Source organism: Ovis canadensis, chromosome 26 (genome assembly GCF_042477335.2).
Source record: "Ovis canadensis isolate MfBH-ARS-UI-01 breed Bighorn chromosome 26, ARS-UI_OviCan_v2, whole genome shotgun sequence".
Taxonomy (NCBI): domain Eukaryota; kingdom Metazoa; phylum Chordata; class Mammalia; order Artiodactyla; family Bovidae; genus Ovis; species Ovis canadensis.
In genome coordinates this window covers 49,264,585-49,278,861 of record NC_091270.1, presented here as the reverse complement: position 1 = coordinate 49,278,861, position 14,277 = coordinate 49,264,585, and the positions used below count along the sequence as shown (strand labels likewise).

At 44.9% G+C, this 14,277-nt stretch overlaps 1 protein-coding gene, 1 non-coding gene and 1 pseudogene across 38 annotated transcripts in view; 1 reads left to right on the top strand and 2 right to left on the bottom strand.

Moving 5' to 3' along the window:
• The window catches only part of TACC1 (transforming acidic coiled-coil containing protein 1), a 125,527-nt gene that overhangs the window by 33,451 nt on the left and 77,799 nt on the right, over positions 1-14,277 (bottom strand). The window lies entirely within an intron of this gene.
• TRNAE-CUC (transfer RNA glutamic acid (anticodon CUC)) lies at positions 838-910 on the bottom strand. The gene has a single exon. It is a non-coding gene; the product is annotated as a tRNA-Glu (tRNA).
• On the top strand, positions 7,149-13,344 carry LOC138430790 (small kinetochore-associated protein pseudogene; annotated as a pseudogene).

The following is a 14,277-nucleotide window of genomic DNA, read 5'->3' as shown; positions in this document are numbered from 1 at the left end:
AATAGAGTAGCAGCAAAAACTGAGTAAACTGGTTATTATCATAGTATCTCATGATTTGACAAAAACTCAGAAATGACCATCTTGTCATACTTCCTAATCGTAATCCAGGATCAAAGAGCTGAGTATCACTGTGAGAGGTTCTGAAAGCACTCACACATCTTTTTACATGATTCCTTTGTGGTTGGAACTGGGCAGTGCATTTACAAACTTTTCTGCACAGATACTTCAGATATTCTACTAATGTTCAATATATCTTGTTCTTTTTTTTTTTTGTCTTGTTCTTAAAGATATATTTAACTGTTATTAATGCTCGTCAAGGCTATGGTTTTTCCAGTAGTCATGTATGGATGTGAGAGTTGGACTGTGAAGAAAGCTGAGCACCGAAGAATTGATGCTTTTTAACTGTGGTGTTGGAGAAGACTCTTGAGAGTCCCTTGGACTGCAAGGAGATCCAACCAGTTCATTCTAAAGGAGATCATCCTGGGTGTTCTTTGAAGGAATGATGCTAAAGCTGAAACTCCAGTACTCTGGCCACCTCATGGGAAGAGTTGACTCACTGGAAAAGACTCAGATGCTGGGAGGGATTGGGGGCAGGAGGAGAAGGGGACGACAGAGGATGAGACGGTTGGATGGCATCTCCGACTCAATGGACATGAATTTGAGCATGCTCCAGGAGTTGGTGATGGATAGGGAGGCCTGGCATGCTGCAGTTCATGGGGTTGCAAAGAGTCGGACACGACTGAGCGACTGAACTGAACTGAACTGAATGCTGGAATTAAAAAAAAAATTTACTTTTATTGGCTGAATCAGGTCTTAGTTGCAGCATGTGGGATCTAGTTCCTTGACCAGGGATTGAACCTGGGACCCCTGCATTGAGAGTGCAGAGTCTTTGTCACTGGACCATCAGGAAAGTCCCCAATACTGGAATTTTTAATAAAACTCTCAATGTGTGGTATCTCGGATTGAACATACTTCAAAAGGATTTTCTTTTAAAAGACAAAGCCAGTGTGGCAAAATCTTGGTAACTGTTGAATCCAGGGCTGGGTAAATTGGAGTTTTCATTGTACTATTTCCTCTATCGTATATGCTTGAAATCTTGCAAAATAAAAAATTTCAAAACTCAACTGCCTTACACACAGAATTTTAACAAAAACATTTTAAAGTGTACTGACAATTTAACTTGCGTGCATATAGATTCTCTAATCTCTTTCTACATATTTGAGCTGTGATGAGGGTGTTACTGATTGTTTCTCTGTGCTGATGGGAGGTAGGTACACAAGTAACAGTGAAAACATGCCATCAAAAACCCGGGGCTGCAAAAAGCTACATGTGACAGTCTTGGTTAGAAGCCAGGCTGGGTTTGGGCACGCCTGCTCATACCCTAGCATCAGTCGGTTGAAAAAAATAAAGTCTTTATTATCACAAAGTACAGAAAGTGACTACTTATTTTACATGAGCCACAGAGAGTGTTTAAGCAGATTTACTTATAAATCAGATTTATGTTCTCAACATCTCTAGCTGAAATGCAGGGAAGGGATGGAAGGAGGTCAAAAAAGGAACAAACAGAACCGCCAGTGTGTTATTCTGGGGCTTTGATTAGGGCGGTGCTAATGGAAGGGAAGAGACGTGCACAGCAACTGAGAAAATGAGGTGAGACGGAGAAGGCTTGTGAGGCGCTGGATGCAGAGCTGAAGGAGGAGGAGGCATCAGAGGTGGCATGTATGTTTCCCGCTCGGGAAACAGGATGGTGCTACTACTCAGTGAGACTTGGGGGTACCAGCCAAGGAGCTTGGAACTGTTGGAATGGGGCTCAAGGTCGGCCCCTGGACACTGAGAGCTGTCTGGGACCCTGAAGCAGAGAAGCTGAGTAGGAAGTGAGTAAGTGAGCACAGAGAAATCTAAGCTGCAATGAGTACGGGACATAACTGAAGTGATGACGTTCATGTCATTACCTTCAAAGTCACACTGGATGCTACAAAACTGAAAGGTATCTCCCTTCTACACACTTTCATCTTTGAGCCTTAGCATATTTTATTCTAAATTTTTAGATAGAAGCTGATTATCTTTTTCTCTCAAAAGAAGGTAAACCTAAAAAAGATTAAACAAAAACTTGAAGTGTATCTTCTGTCAATTAAAAGTAATGCTATTAATAATGACATCTGTATCTTTATTAATAACAATACAATGTCAGCTACATAAGAACATGTCCACACATCTTTAAGATGCTTACTGAAACATCTGTGACATGCTATCTGGAATTTGTTTTAAAAATACTGAAGTAATAAAACAGAAGAAAAATAAGATGAGGGGACGATGGGACCAAGTCTGAGAAAATCTGGACAATGATTTAACCCGGGAGGTAGGAACACAGAGGCTCCGCTTTTCCATATGACGTTGGGAGCTGAGGACAATCAAAGAAACACCGTCTTTTGTTCCACAACTTCTCTCCCAATCTCCCCTTGCCATTGAGACTTTCTAAACGTTTATGGCTGGTCTCTCTCATGGGAGCCCTGTCCTCTGTGTTCTTCCCCCACAGGCTGGAGATCAGTTGAGGGGAAGGGTGAGGCTGAGACAGGAGAGGACAGTGTCTCCAGCCCAGTGGCCCTGTCCCTTCTGGCAACATTTGGTCTTCATTTCCTGATTCCTTCACCATCAATCCCGCACCTCCCAAAGATGGAGGAAAGACCTCTGGAGTCACCTTCTGAGTCTCTCCTAGCTTTCTACTTCTGTCCTAGTCTCCCCTATTAGCAAAGGCAGGGCCTTCCCACTTCCCACCCCCCTCCACTTGCCTCTACTCCTCCAGACCCCACCCTTCCCCATGTCCACCGGCCATGAGGGATGAGGGATGAGGACGGATATGCCTTCGCAACCTGGGGACACCTGGAGGGCCGCTGCATCCTAGAGCATACCACCTGGCAAGGCGGAGGGGAAGGCAGACAAGACCCCTCATCTGAATTCACTCCCCCAGTCTGAGCAGAAGACCCCCACCCCAGCATTTCTTGTCCAACTCTAGGCAGGTACCAAGTGGGCAAACCTGCCCATCCTAAGTGCACTCCCTGCAGGCCCCAGCCTGGTCTAGCATCATCAGTCACCAGGACAGAGCACCACGGGGCAGGAGGTGAGGGTGGTGGGGGGTAGGAGGAGGGGGAGGGCAGCTCAATGATTTAAGCCAGGGTGGGGAGTTTGTGAAAATGTAAAAGCTAAACCCAAGCTTCTCACCTAACTTGAAGTGATACATCTGAGTGACATTTTATTTGCATTTATACTCTCCGTCAGCAAGCGTCCCGGTGCCAGCTGACACCCCCTACCTGGGGCTGCCCTAAAACAGGACCTAAAGGGCAAGCACCGCACCACTAGTAACTGGAAGAAGTAAAACAGCCAGCGTCCTCAGGCTCTGGGTAGGTCTCCCACTGGTTAGCATGAGTTCTAACTTCGGTCTTCAGTCCTGGCTTTCATCTCAAAGCCTGTTATGTAACTAACCTCTATTCATCCTTCCATTTTTACGCAAATTCTGCTCTCCTTCAGAACCTTCCTCCCAGGGGCGCTGATAAGCTCTATCCCTGGAATGAGTCTCATGCGTTTGGATGACTCTGACAAGCACGGCACTGCCTGGCGGCATGGTGAACAGAGAGAGATGAGATCAGTGGATGATTTCAAAGCAAACACTGAGGAAATCCAAAAATAGACCGACATTTCCACTTCTGCCACGTCTGTTGCTGTTAATCAAACTCTTCCTTTCAACAAGCACCCTCCCCTAGATCTAAATGTGTGATGCACCCATGGGTGCTCTAACACAGATGCCTTTTATGCTTATTCAGGATATAGGCTAGTCTCTTATAAAAAGGGATCTTCCCTTCCCCAGCCCCCACCCTGCCTTTATAATACTTTTAAAAGAAAAGGCACAGAATGCCAAAATTCAAAAGGCTGAGGTAACAGCTTGACTTTCTGCTTTGCACTCTGGTATGATGAAAATATGGGCTTCCCTTGTGGCTCAGTGGTAAAGATCTGCCTGTAGTGCAGCAGACACAGGTTCGATCCCTGGGTTGGGAAGATCCCCTAGAAGAGGGCATGGCAACCCATCCAGTATTTTTGCCTGGAAAATCCCAGCCTTGCGGGCTGCAACCCATAGGACTGCAGAGAGCTGGACACAACTGAAGAGACTAAGCAGTAGTTGCGGCATGTTGTAAACACACTGGGTTCAAATACAAGTGTATGAAAAACCTTGAAAAGGTTTCCCCTTAGAAGAGGGGAAAATGCCATGCACGGAAAATATTTTCAAAACTCAGAAATGCATTCCGCTAGCAGATACTGAGAACCTGCTCAGCTGGCTGCTTCCACATGGATAACCTCATTTAATAGGAGGTGAACCGCAACCACTCAGAAAACATTGTATATTAACACTGCAGCTTTGGCATTTTTCTCAAATATGCTTGACTCTTCCACCTCAGATTTTAACTTTTGGGTGAAACGCTGTCAGCAAGCTCCTTTTGGATCTGCCCATCACTACTTCTGCTTCAGCTATAAGAGGTCTCTTTTACGGCTTTTTCTTTTTTGTGTGTGGACCATTTTTAAAGTATTGAATTTGTTATAGGATTGCTTCTGTTTTAGTATTTTTGGTCCTGAGGCATGTCAGATCTTAGTTCCCTGACCAGGAATGGAACCTGCACCCCCAGCATTGGAACGTGACATCTTAATCACTGGACTACCAGGGAAGTCCTCTCTCTTATGGGTTTTTATGTACTGGGCATGTGGGACTCTCCTGGTGGTCTACTGGTTAAGACTCTGTGCTTCCACTGCAGGGGGCCCGGGTTCCATCCCTGGTTAGGAAACGAAGATTCAACATGCTTTGCAGTGGGGCCAAAAATCAAAACAAACAAATACTGAACATGTAAAGAGATAAATCCACCAAAATCTGAACAGGCCTCCTGTGTCAACACACATTCTGGCCCCTTAACCTCAAAATTTAACCAGCATCTCACATCCAAGTCTAGGATGCAAGGTCTGACTCTGAGGCTAAAACAAAATCTCTGAGTACATGAAAATGAATGAATGTACAATAATTCAGGAAGAAAGGGTCTCAGATAAATGTTCAGAGGGTCCATGAAGCCCCAAAAACTCAGTGAAAGATTACATCAGAGCCTTCTCCAGGAAGAAAATCCACAGCCTTCTCCAAAGCCTAGCCTCAGAAGCCACGGAGCAGAAGCCTGTATTTCAGCAGCATGTTTAGGGCACCTCGAAGGGCTCCTCTCTTTACTTGAGAGTTACAACTTCAACTGCCTCCCCACCCACCATCCACCCTGCAATCACCACATCGAGGTTTAAAGGACCCTTAGCTGCTGGGGAAAATATCCTAACATCAAAGAACAAAGCTCACCACCTCCCAGAACATTCCAAGGGAATGCTTCGAGTGCTGTTTTAAGCAGTTTTAAGTGTGGAATGAACCTCTGAGAGGGAACACTCACCAAAACACACATTTCAATAGTCTGTGTAAACAGGACTGATTCACTGGTTCTGCATATGTTGACATTAAGATGGGAATGATGAGGGGTTGGGGGGAGTGTGGCCAGGCCCGAAGGGGCACCGAACATGTGGTGAAAGCTGGTGGAGGTGGTCCCGGGGCACTGGTGTGGAAGGAAGGGGCGCTGGGACAGACCACCCCATGGGAAGCCAGGCGTCCAAGGAACAGACCTGGGTGAATACTTTCCTTCTCTGGAGGGTGGTTTGGAATTGGAGGGCAGAGTAAGGGCAGGAGGCAGCCAAAACCTGACCTAAGTCCACAGAGATTTCTCCACGTTCTGCTTAAAGGAGCCCCTCACCTCCACTAACTGCCAGAACCCAAGGAGCCTGCCCTCAAGGGGCCGCCACACTGCCAGCCAGCAGGGACCCAGGGCCTGGACTGGCCCTGCAGCAGACCAGTGTCTGAGGCCCCAGGAAGACAGGTGCGCACACCAGATGAGCAGGGGACGCTGGGGTCGTGGGTGGATATCAGGAGATAGACTGCCTCCAGCAGGACTGGTACCCAGCAAGGCAACACGGTGGAGAAGAGGAGGAGGGAGTCAGGCATGGATTACTGGGTTTGCTCGGGGACAGGGGAGTTTACAAATAAGACTCATGTAATCACAAGGGAAGTTAAGGGGAACACACAGAGATGGTGTGGGAATGGAAGAAACAGGTTAATATACTAACAAAGACCAAAAAGATGTTAATTCTATCAAATGCAATATGTGACTTAGTTTGGATCCAATGTTAAAAGATATTCTAAGGAGAACTGGGGAAGCCTGATTGAACATGGCCTGGGTTGCTGCTGCTGCTGCTAAGTTACTTCAGTCATGTCCGACTCTGTGCGACCCTAGAGACGGCAGCCCGGGTTATATGATATTAATTAGGTTAACTTTACTGATATGATAACAGTCTTATGGTTAACAGGAAAAACATCTTTATGTTTAGAGATACACACTTAAATATTTAGAGAAAATGTCTCATCTTATAAATCCTTCAAAAAAAAGGAGCAAGCATGGTAAAATGTTGACTGTTGTAATGGGGTGATAAATACATGCAGATTCATTATACTCTTCTATTATTACATCCTACACTTTTCATAAGATTAAAAAAATAAGAACATCTAGAAAAAACTTTGGAAGGATGTGTATTTTAAAATAGTTCATCCCTTCAATTGGGACAATGGCTTATTCTTATTATTTTTTCTCTCTTATTTATCTGTTATTTTCTACTTGGTGTCTACAATTAATAGGACTTAGGATAATTTTCCACAGCCACATACAATAATACATATTTCCGGAGAGTTCAAGACAAGTGCCCTCTCTTTCCAAGCACCCTCTGCCTCCCACCCCCAGCACAACGCTGAGGAACAGAAGCCCGGATCCCTATGATCCCACCCCCGCCAGTGCCTGGATGCGCTTGATGGCTTTTCAAACCTGGTTTCAGAAAACGACCTCCAGACACAGCCTGTCACAGAAGGACGAGAAGCAGCTTAAACACAGCGCTGGTGCACGATGCAACCAGACGAAACATTTCTCCAAGAACTGAAGCGGGAAGGATAATCACAGTCTGGCTATATCAGCAACTGTAAAATTGGCAAGCAAACGGCAGGCGGTTTCAGGCAGAAATGGAACAGCACAGGCTGCGGGATGGAGCCGGAGGTGAGCCAGCTGTGCGACGGTAGAGAATGCGGGAGCGCCCGACGGACAGACAGATGGAAGGCAGGCCCAAGGAAACAGATGCGTTCAGTGCAGTTGTCTGCAAAGGCTCTCAGAGCGGGAGAGGGGCCTGCCCTCACTTCCTCTCTCCTGTTCCTCCTTCACACTCGGCAGTGCCTGGCATTTCTCCCCGCCCCTCCCCCACCCTCCACCCTAAAATACACACTCATTTGTTCAACTAATGACAGCAACACTGAAGTCACACTACATGGCAGGTAATTTTGCCTTGTTTTTTTTTTTTTTAACATTTATTCACTTACTTATTATTTATTTGGCTGTGCTGGGTCTCAGTTGAGGCATGTGACCTCTTAGATGTGGGATCTAGTTCCCTGACCAAGGACTGAACCTAGGCCCCTTGAATTGGGAACAGAGTCTTAACCACTGGACCACCAGGGAAGTCCCATGTCAGGCAATTTTTGAGGGTCTCCAAACTCCTTTGTCGTTCTAATCACTGCTGTGATGAACATTTTTCTACACGTATCTTCACACTAGAAGATGTAGTATAATAAGAATGGCCTTTGTCCAAGGTTCCTGGCACAGAGCTCCTAAAACCCTCAGAACTTTCCTGGATGACTGGAGTGTCATGCGACTGATAACAAGCCCCTTTTGATCACACCTGAGTTTAATGAGGTGTCTCAGGATGGAGGCCCCAGAGGGTGTCCAAATGGGACTGGTCACCAGAAAGACCAAACTCGTGATGAGACGGTGGGAACTCTCGGGAGCTGGTGACTGGTCAGGTTATAAGAAGCCTTCGACAGTGAGAGTCACAGGGCCCCCAGGCTGGTGAACCCACAGCGGCGCTGGCGAGGTGCCTGCCCCCACCTGGCCCTGCATCTCTGCCACTCGCCTGTTTCCAGCCGCACCCTTTACAGTGAACCAGGAAGCGTATCTTCCTGAATTTTGTTTGAGTCCCTGTAGTGAATTATAGGAGCTGAGAGGGGCTTATGGGAGCCCCCTCAGAGCTGCAGCCAAGTAGAAGGGAAATGTGGGCAGCCTGGGGACCTGGGATGCGCCTGCCAGCTCAGGCAAGGGCAGCCTCGATGCTAACTCAGCATTACTGCCAGACCAGGACTGGACTGAAGGACACTCAGTCAGTGGGTCCAGCCCTCAGGGAATTGGTGTTTGAAAAGACACCACGTATCTGCTGTCAAAAAGAAAACCCCTCTCAACTACAAGTGCTATTTACATTTATTCACATATTTACGTATGCTAATAACCTACAGGTTGACCATGGGCAGAAGAGAAATATAGTCTTATCTAGTAGCAAGATGAAGGTTCTGTCTCCAAGTGATGGAAAAAGCAGCTTGATTCACAATTACCCAAGGCTGAGGAACTTCACAAGGGAAACCAGGCAGACACTGTGAAACGTCCAGCAGTGATAACCGTGCCCGATACCCCAGGAAAAAGAACAGAGGAAAAGTCTCCCCATGGCACTGTTTACCTTTATCGCTACTAGCTGTCTGATTCCAGGCCAAAGATTAAAGCAAAACAACATATTGTGGTGCAACATTAAAAACTGTGTTTGAAGTAGTTAATGACATGGAAAGATGCTGGCTATATCTGATTAGAGAAACCAGTTTCTAGACAACACTGGGACCGGAACCTTGGCTTCACTTTCAGAATGACTTATCCACAGACTGTTCACTGTGTAACGATTTTCAGGCAATAAACCTTAGATAAGCACTAAATTTTCCCCCAGTGTTTCAGATGTATAAACAAATGACTAATATTAAGCCAATCCTCCCATTTCGAGGCCCAGAATCCTTCTTAAGCACAAAAATCTCTTCTTTCTCAAACCTAATCCCCTTCTACCCTTTCTCCTCTGTCTTCATCTCAACATAGGACTCTTGTTCCAAGCCTACCCAGCCCCACCCTGCCTTCTCTTCCCAAGACAGAAGGGTGGGATTTATTATTATTAAGGGCTGTTTTTGAAGGATCTCCCTCCTGACAAAATTCTTCACAGTTAACACTACTATTGTAACTGTGCTGCGAGTTCCAGCACTTTATTTCACACTCACAACACCCCTACGAGGTGTTCCTTAACCGCATCTTACAGGTGACGAGACCACAGCTCAGAAAGGTTGGAACCAAGAGCGAGGGAGCAGGAGAGAGGAGAGGCGTGGAGCTGGGTCGAGGGTACAGGCGGGTCACGGCTCAACCATGCTACATAGCCTCTGAATTAATTCTAGAGCTGTCTTCAATCACTCAATTTCTCTTCACTCCTGGGACGACTCTTAGAAACCCTAACAAGGCCACAAGCCCAAGAACAGAGGTTTTGAGGTGGAGGTTCAATGCTACAATAGGACACAGTCAAGTATATCGCTCTACAGGGTTACATCTATGAAGGGGGTGGGCACCTGAGTCAGGATGGAAGCAGGGGGCTGTCCGTGTCTAGGAACAAACCATCCATGTCATGCTTCTGAGTGCTCACAAGGCAGGGATGGAACCACGTGACCAAGCTGGGCTAGACATTCAAACAGGTGGGACTGGGGGCTTCCTTGGTAATCCAGTGGTTAGGCCTCTGGTGCTTTCACTGCCCTGGGCCTGGGTTCAATCCCCGGTTGGGGAACTAAGATGCGTGAACAGCTGCAACGAAAACAAAAAGGTGGGACTATTCCTCCCTCACTGCAGGGGAGGTGATCCCACAGTTTCACACAACCCTCCAGGTTGCAATGTGTCTCATAATTGGCAAAGCTGAATCTGACAGCTGCGAGAACAGGACCCCTGGTTACCAAGGCCCTGGGGCCTGGATTTCTGAACTCTAGCCCGCAGGGTGGGTCTCTGCGGTTCGGGACCAAAGAGAGGATATACGCAGAAATAACACAAACTTGGAGGGTCTGGTGATGACAGAGAAGTTTGACAATTGTATTACTGACTGTGAGCCAAGCTGACTTGAGTCATAGCACTAAGAAATCCTGCATAAAGATCCAAACCAGATGTTCAGTGTCAGCACTCCCTAATTAGCTTAAACCCTTAGCTGCATCAGGACCTGAAGCCTTAAAATCAAATCATAAAGTAATGTCTAAGATAATCATCTACCCAACCAACCACAGGCCCTGTGAACCTGCAGCACGTGCTGCACCGGGCATGAAGTGACCAGAGAATAAGCACGTGGGGTTTATAATCCCGCCAAGGAGACGAGAGCCACACTCCAAGCCCCTTTGGAGAACAGTCAGGAGTTGAGCTTAAGGAAGTTCCTACCGCTTTCTCATGTGACGGCCACCTCCCCTGTTCCTACAGAAAAGATATCACCACGGCTCCATCTCTGGACTTGCCTTCCCTTTCTAAGTGGGTTATTTCCCCTATGAATCTGCCTCTGTATTTAGCAAGAGAACTTTCCAGACTACAGTAGTTCTTCATTTTTGAAAACCAACTAAGTTGTATTTTATTTTTTTATTTTTTTATTTTTGGCTGTGCAGTTTATAGAATTCTTAGTTCAATCCCAAGTATATAGGATTCTTAGTTTAATCCCAACTGGGGACTGAACCCGAGCCCTCCACAGTGAAAGCACAGTCTTTACCACTGGACCTCCAGGAAGTCACTAGGTTGTATTATAAAAGGACTTTTATTGCTGACAGAGCAGTAAGCTGGGAGAAGGTGAGGTGAATGAATGCAGTGCCTCTAAGGTACAGGTTACAGGAGAGAGGAGGACATCTGGGGCTGAACCAGCAGTTCTCGGGGCTGGGCAGGAGCTGAGTTCCTAATGCGGCACTGATGCCCTCCAATCCTGAAAGTGTACAAGCTATGTTCTGCCACCCCTCAAGAAGCAGGGAGGCAGGCCCCCAAACCACTGTAATCCCCCTCCAGCCCAATCTTAGCTTATCTTCCTTTGGTAACAAGGTCGACAATCTCACCCATGAAATACAACTCACAAAGGGGGAATATAGTAGGAACATTAAGTTGCATAAACTGCAGACTGTGGTGCCCTGGAACTAAAAATTTACACAAATACACTACTTCACAGTCATATGGTCTTCAAGGCACTTCCATACATACTGCTTAACCTAATTCTCAAATCAACCCTGTGAAACAGGCATGGCAGGGCTGATTAATTCTGCTTGAAAATAAGAAAATGACACTATGGATAACTGTATGTTAACAAATTTAATAAGTTAGATATAACAGACAAAAACCTAAAAAGACACAAATGACTGAAACTGACTCAAGAGGAAATAGAAAAATCTGAATAGACCTAAGACAAACAAAAGAGATTGAATTAGTAAATTAGTAAATTAAAAACTCCCCATCACACACACAAAAAGATCTGAACCAGACTGGTAAATTTTATCAATCATTTAAATAATTAATATCAATTGTTCAAAAACATCCAAAGACTATAGGAGGAGGAAACACTTCCCAATTCATTCCATCAGGCCAATATCACCCTGATGCCAAAACCAAAGATATCACTGAAAATACAAAACCAAAAAAACTACAGACTATTATTTCTTATTGAAAATCAACACAAAAATCCTCAAAATACCAGCAAACCAAGTCCACCAACACATGAAAAGGCATGATTTACTCCAGGAATGCAAGGGTGGTTTAACATCTGAAAATCATTTAGTATAACATATCATAGCAATAAAATGGAAGACAAAACCCATATAACCATCTCAATACACATGGGAAAAGAATCTAACAAAATCCAATGTCCTTTCATAATTTAAAAAAAAATTTCAACAAATAAGGAATAAAAGGGAGCTTCCTCTGACTTCCCTGGTGACCCAGTGACTGAGCCTGTGCTCCCACTGCAGGGGGCATGGCTTCGCGCTCTGGCTGGGGAAATTTCACATACTGCACCGTATGGCCAAAAAAAAAAAAGGACTTCTTCAACTTGATAAAGAACATCTATGAAAATTCCACAGCTAATATCATATTTAATATAAAAGATAATATCATATTTAATAGTAAAAGCTGAATGCTTTTACCCTAAGATCAAGAACGAGATAAGAGTAAGAATGTCAGCTCTCACACTTCTATTCAAAATTGTACTTGAAGTTCTAGCCAGGTCAATTAAGCAAGAGAAAGAAAAAAAATGCATCCAGATTGGAAAGGAAAAGTATCTGTATTTGCAGATGACACCTTTTTATACAGAAAGTTCTGAGGAATCCACCAAAAATTATTATAATAAATGAATTCATCAAGCTTTCAGGAAGGATCAATATGCAAATATCAACTGTATCTCTATACACCTGCAATGAAAAATCCAAAAACATAATTATGAAAACAACTCCAGGCCGAGCAACTTTTGAACCAGAGCGATGAGGCGTGTGGGCAGGAGCAGCAGGCACCTGGGCCCCAGCCGTGCCGCCTCGTTACGATGACCAGCGTGATTAAGACAGTGTACACCCTGCAGCCCTCCTGTGTGCTGAGCAGCGGCCTGCCGGCAGATGCACAAACTCGAGCCACTTTTAAGAGCCAGTTACCTGTTAAGTCCAAAGAAGTTGATGTTTCCAGACCTCATTCAGGAGCTTCAGAGACTGATGTTACAAAAATCATCAAACCGAGACGAGAGAATGGGCAGCTGAAGGCTACAGACACCTCCAGGAGGAACCTCAGGAAGAGCTACAAACCATTGAGTAAACAGAAATCAGAAGAAGAGCTCAAGGATAAGAACCAGCTCTTAGAGGCTGTCAACAAGCAGTTGCACCAGAAATGGATTGAAACTCAGGGAGAGCTGAAGGACCTGACTCAAAAAGTAGAGCTGCTGGAGAAGTTTCAGGACAACTGTTTGGCAATTTTAGAAAGCAAAGGCCTCAACCCAGGCAATGAGACCCTGGCATCACAGCAAGACTCCACTGCAGATCACATGGACTCCATGCTGCTGTTACAAACTTTGCAAGATGAACTGAAGCTTTTTAACGAAACAGCCAAAAAGCAGATGGAGGAGTTACAGGCCTTAAAGGTAAAGTTGAAGATGAAAGAAGAAGAGAGAGCCCAGTTCCTTGAACAACAGACCTTACGTAGCAGTCAAGTAAATGATTTCACAACAGCCCTTGAGGAAATGGAGCAGCTATTAGAAATATGATAAAAAGCAGGTGGCCACATGGCTCTCTCTTGGGGATAGACTCTCAGAGGCAGCTACTTAGGACATCTGCTTCTTGGCCGTGATCTTCTAGGACTCACCATCCCCAGAATGAAAACAGTTTCTGCAGTAGGATTAAAGACAGTTGATGTTGGAATGGCAATTCCTCCCTTAAGCAAGCATTCGTTCCCAGCCTTCAGATTGTCCAGCTCTCCTGAACCTCACAGTTCATAATTAGGGCCTACAGGAGAGGAGGCCTGAAAGGTTGGATCAGCCTCCTAGGATCAAAAAGCAGCACATCATTAGCATCAGGAGACTCTAAACCAGCCACAACGAGAGACGCCAAAAGACGTGCAGGAAGAAACAGTGAAGCATACATGCTCCATGGGAGACATCACTGAAGAGTCACGCGGTCCTTTCCTAACTTGGAACACATTCTGTCCCATCCTGGCTGGGCTCTGTGACCTCACTGTAATGGCTTAATAATGGGGTGAAGGTATAGATTGCAATAACAGGTATGAAACAATACACCTTGGAGCTTTTAATCTAAAAAAAAAAAAAAAGAAAACAACTCCATTTACAGCAATATCAAAAAGAATAAAATACTTTGAAATAAATTTAACAAAGGAAATGCAAGATGTGTTCTATAAAAATTATAAAATACTAATTGAAGAAATCAGAGAAGATCTAAATAAATGGAAAGGCATTCCATGTACATTTAATATCTTAGGGTGACAATCCGCCCCAAACTTGACTATAGTTTGAACACAATCGCTATCAAAATTCCAGCTGATTTCTTTGCAAAATTAACAAGCTGATCCTAAAATTCATGTGGAAATGTAATAGACCTGGAATAGTTATAACAACCTTGAAAAAAATATAACAAAGTTGGAAGACTGACACCTACTGATTTCAAAACTTACTATAAATCTACCATAATCAAGACAGTGTGTTTAAAGAGACATATACAGATCAATAAAACAGAATCAAAAGTTCAACTCTTACATCTCTTGTCAACTGATTTTTGTCAAG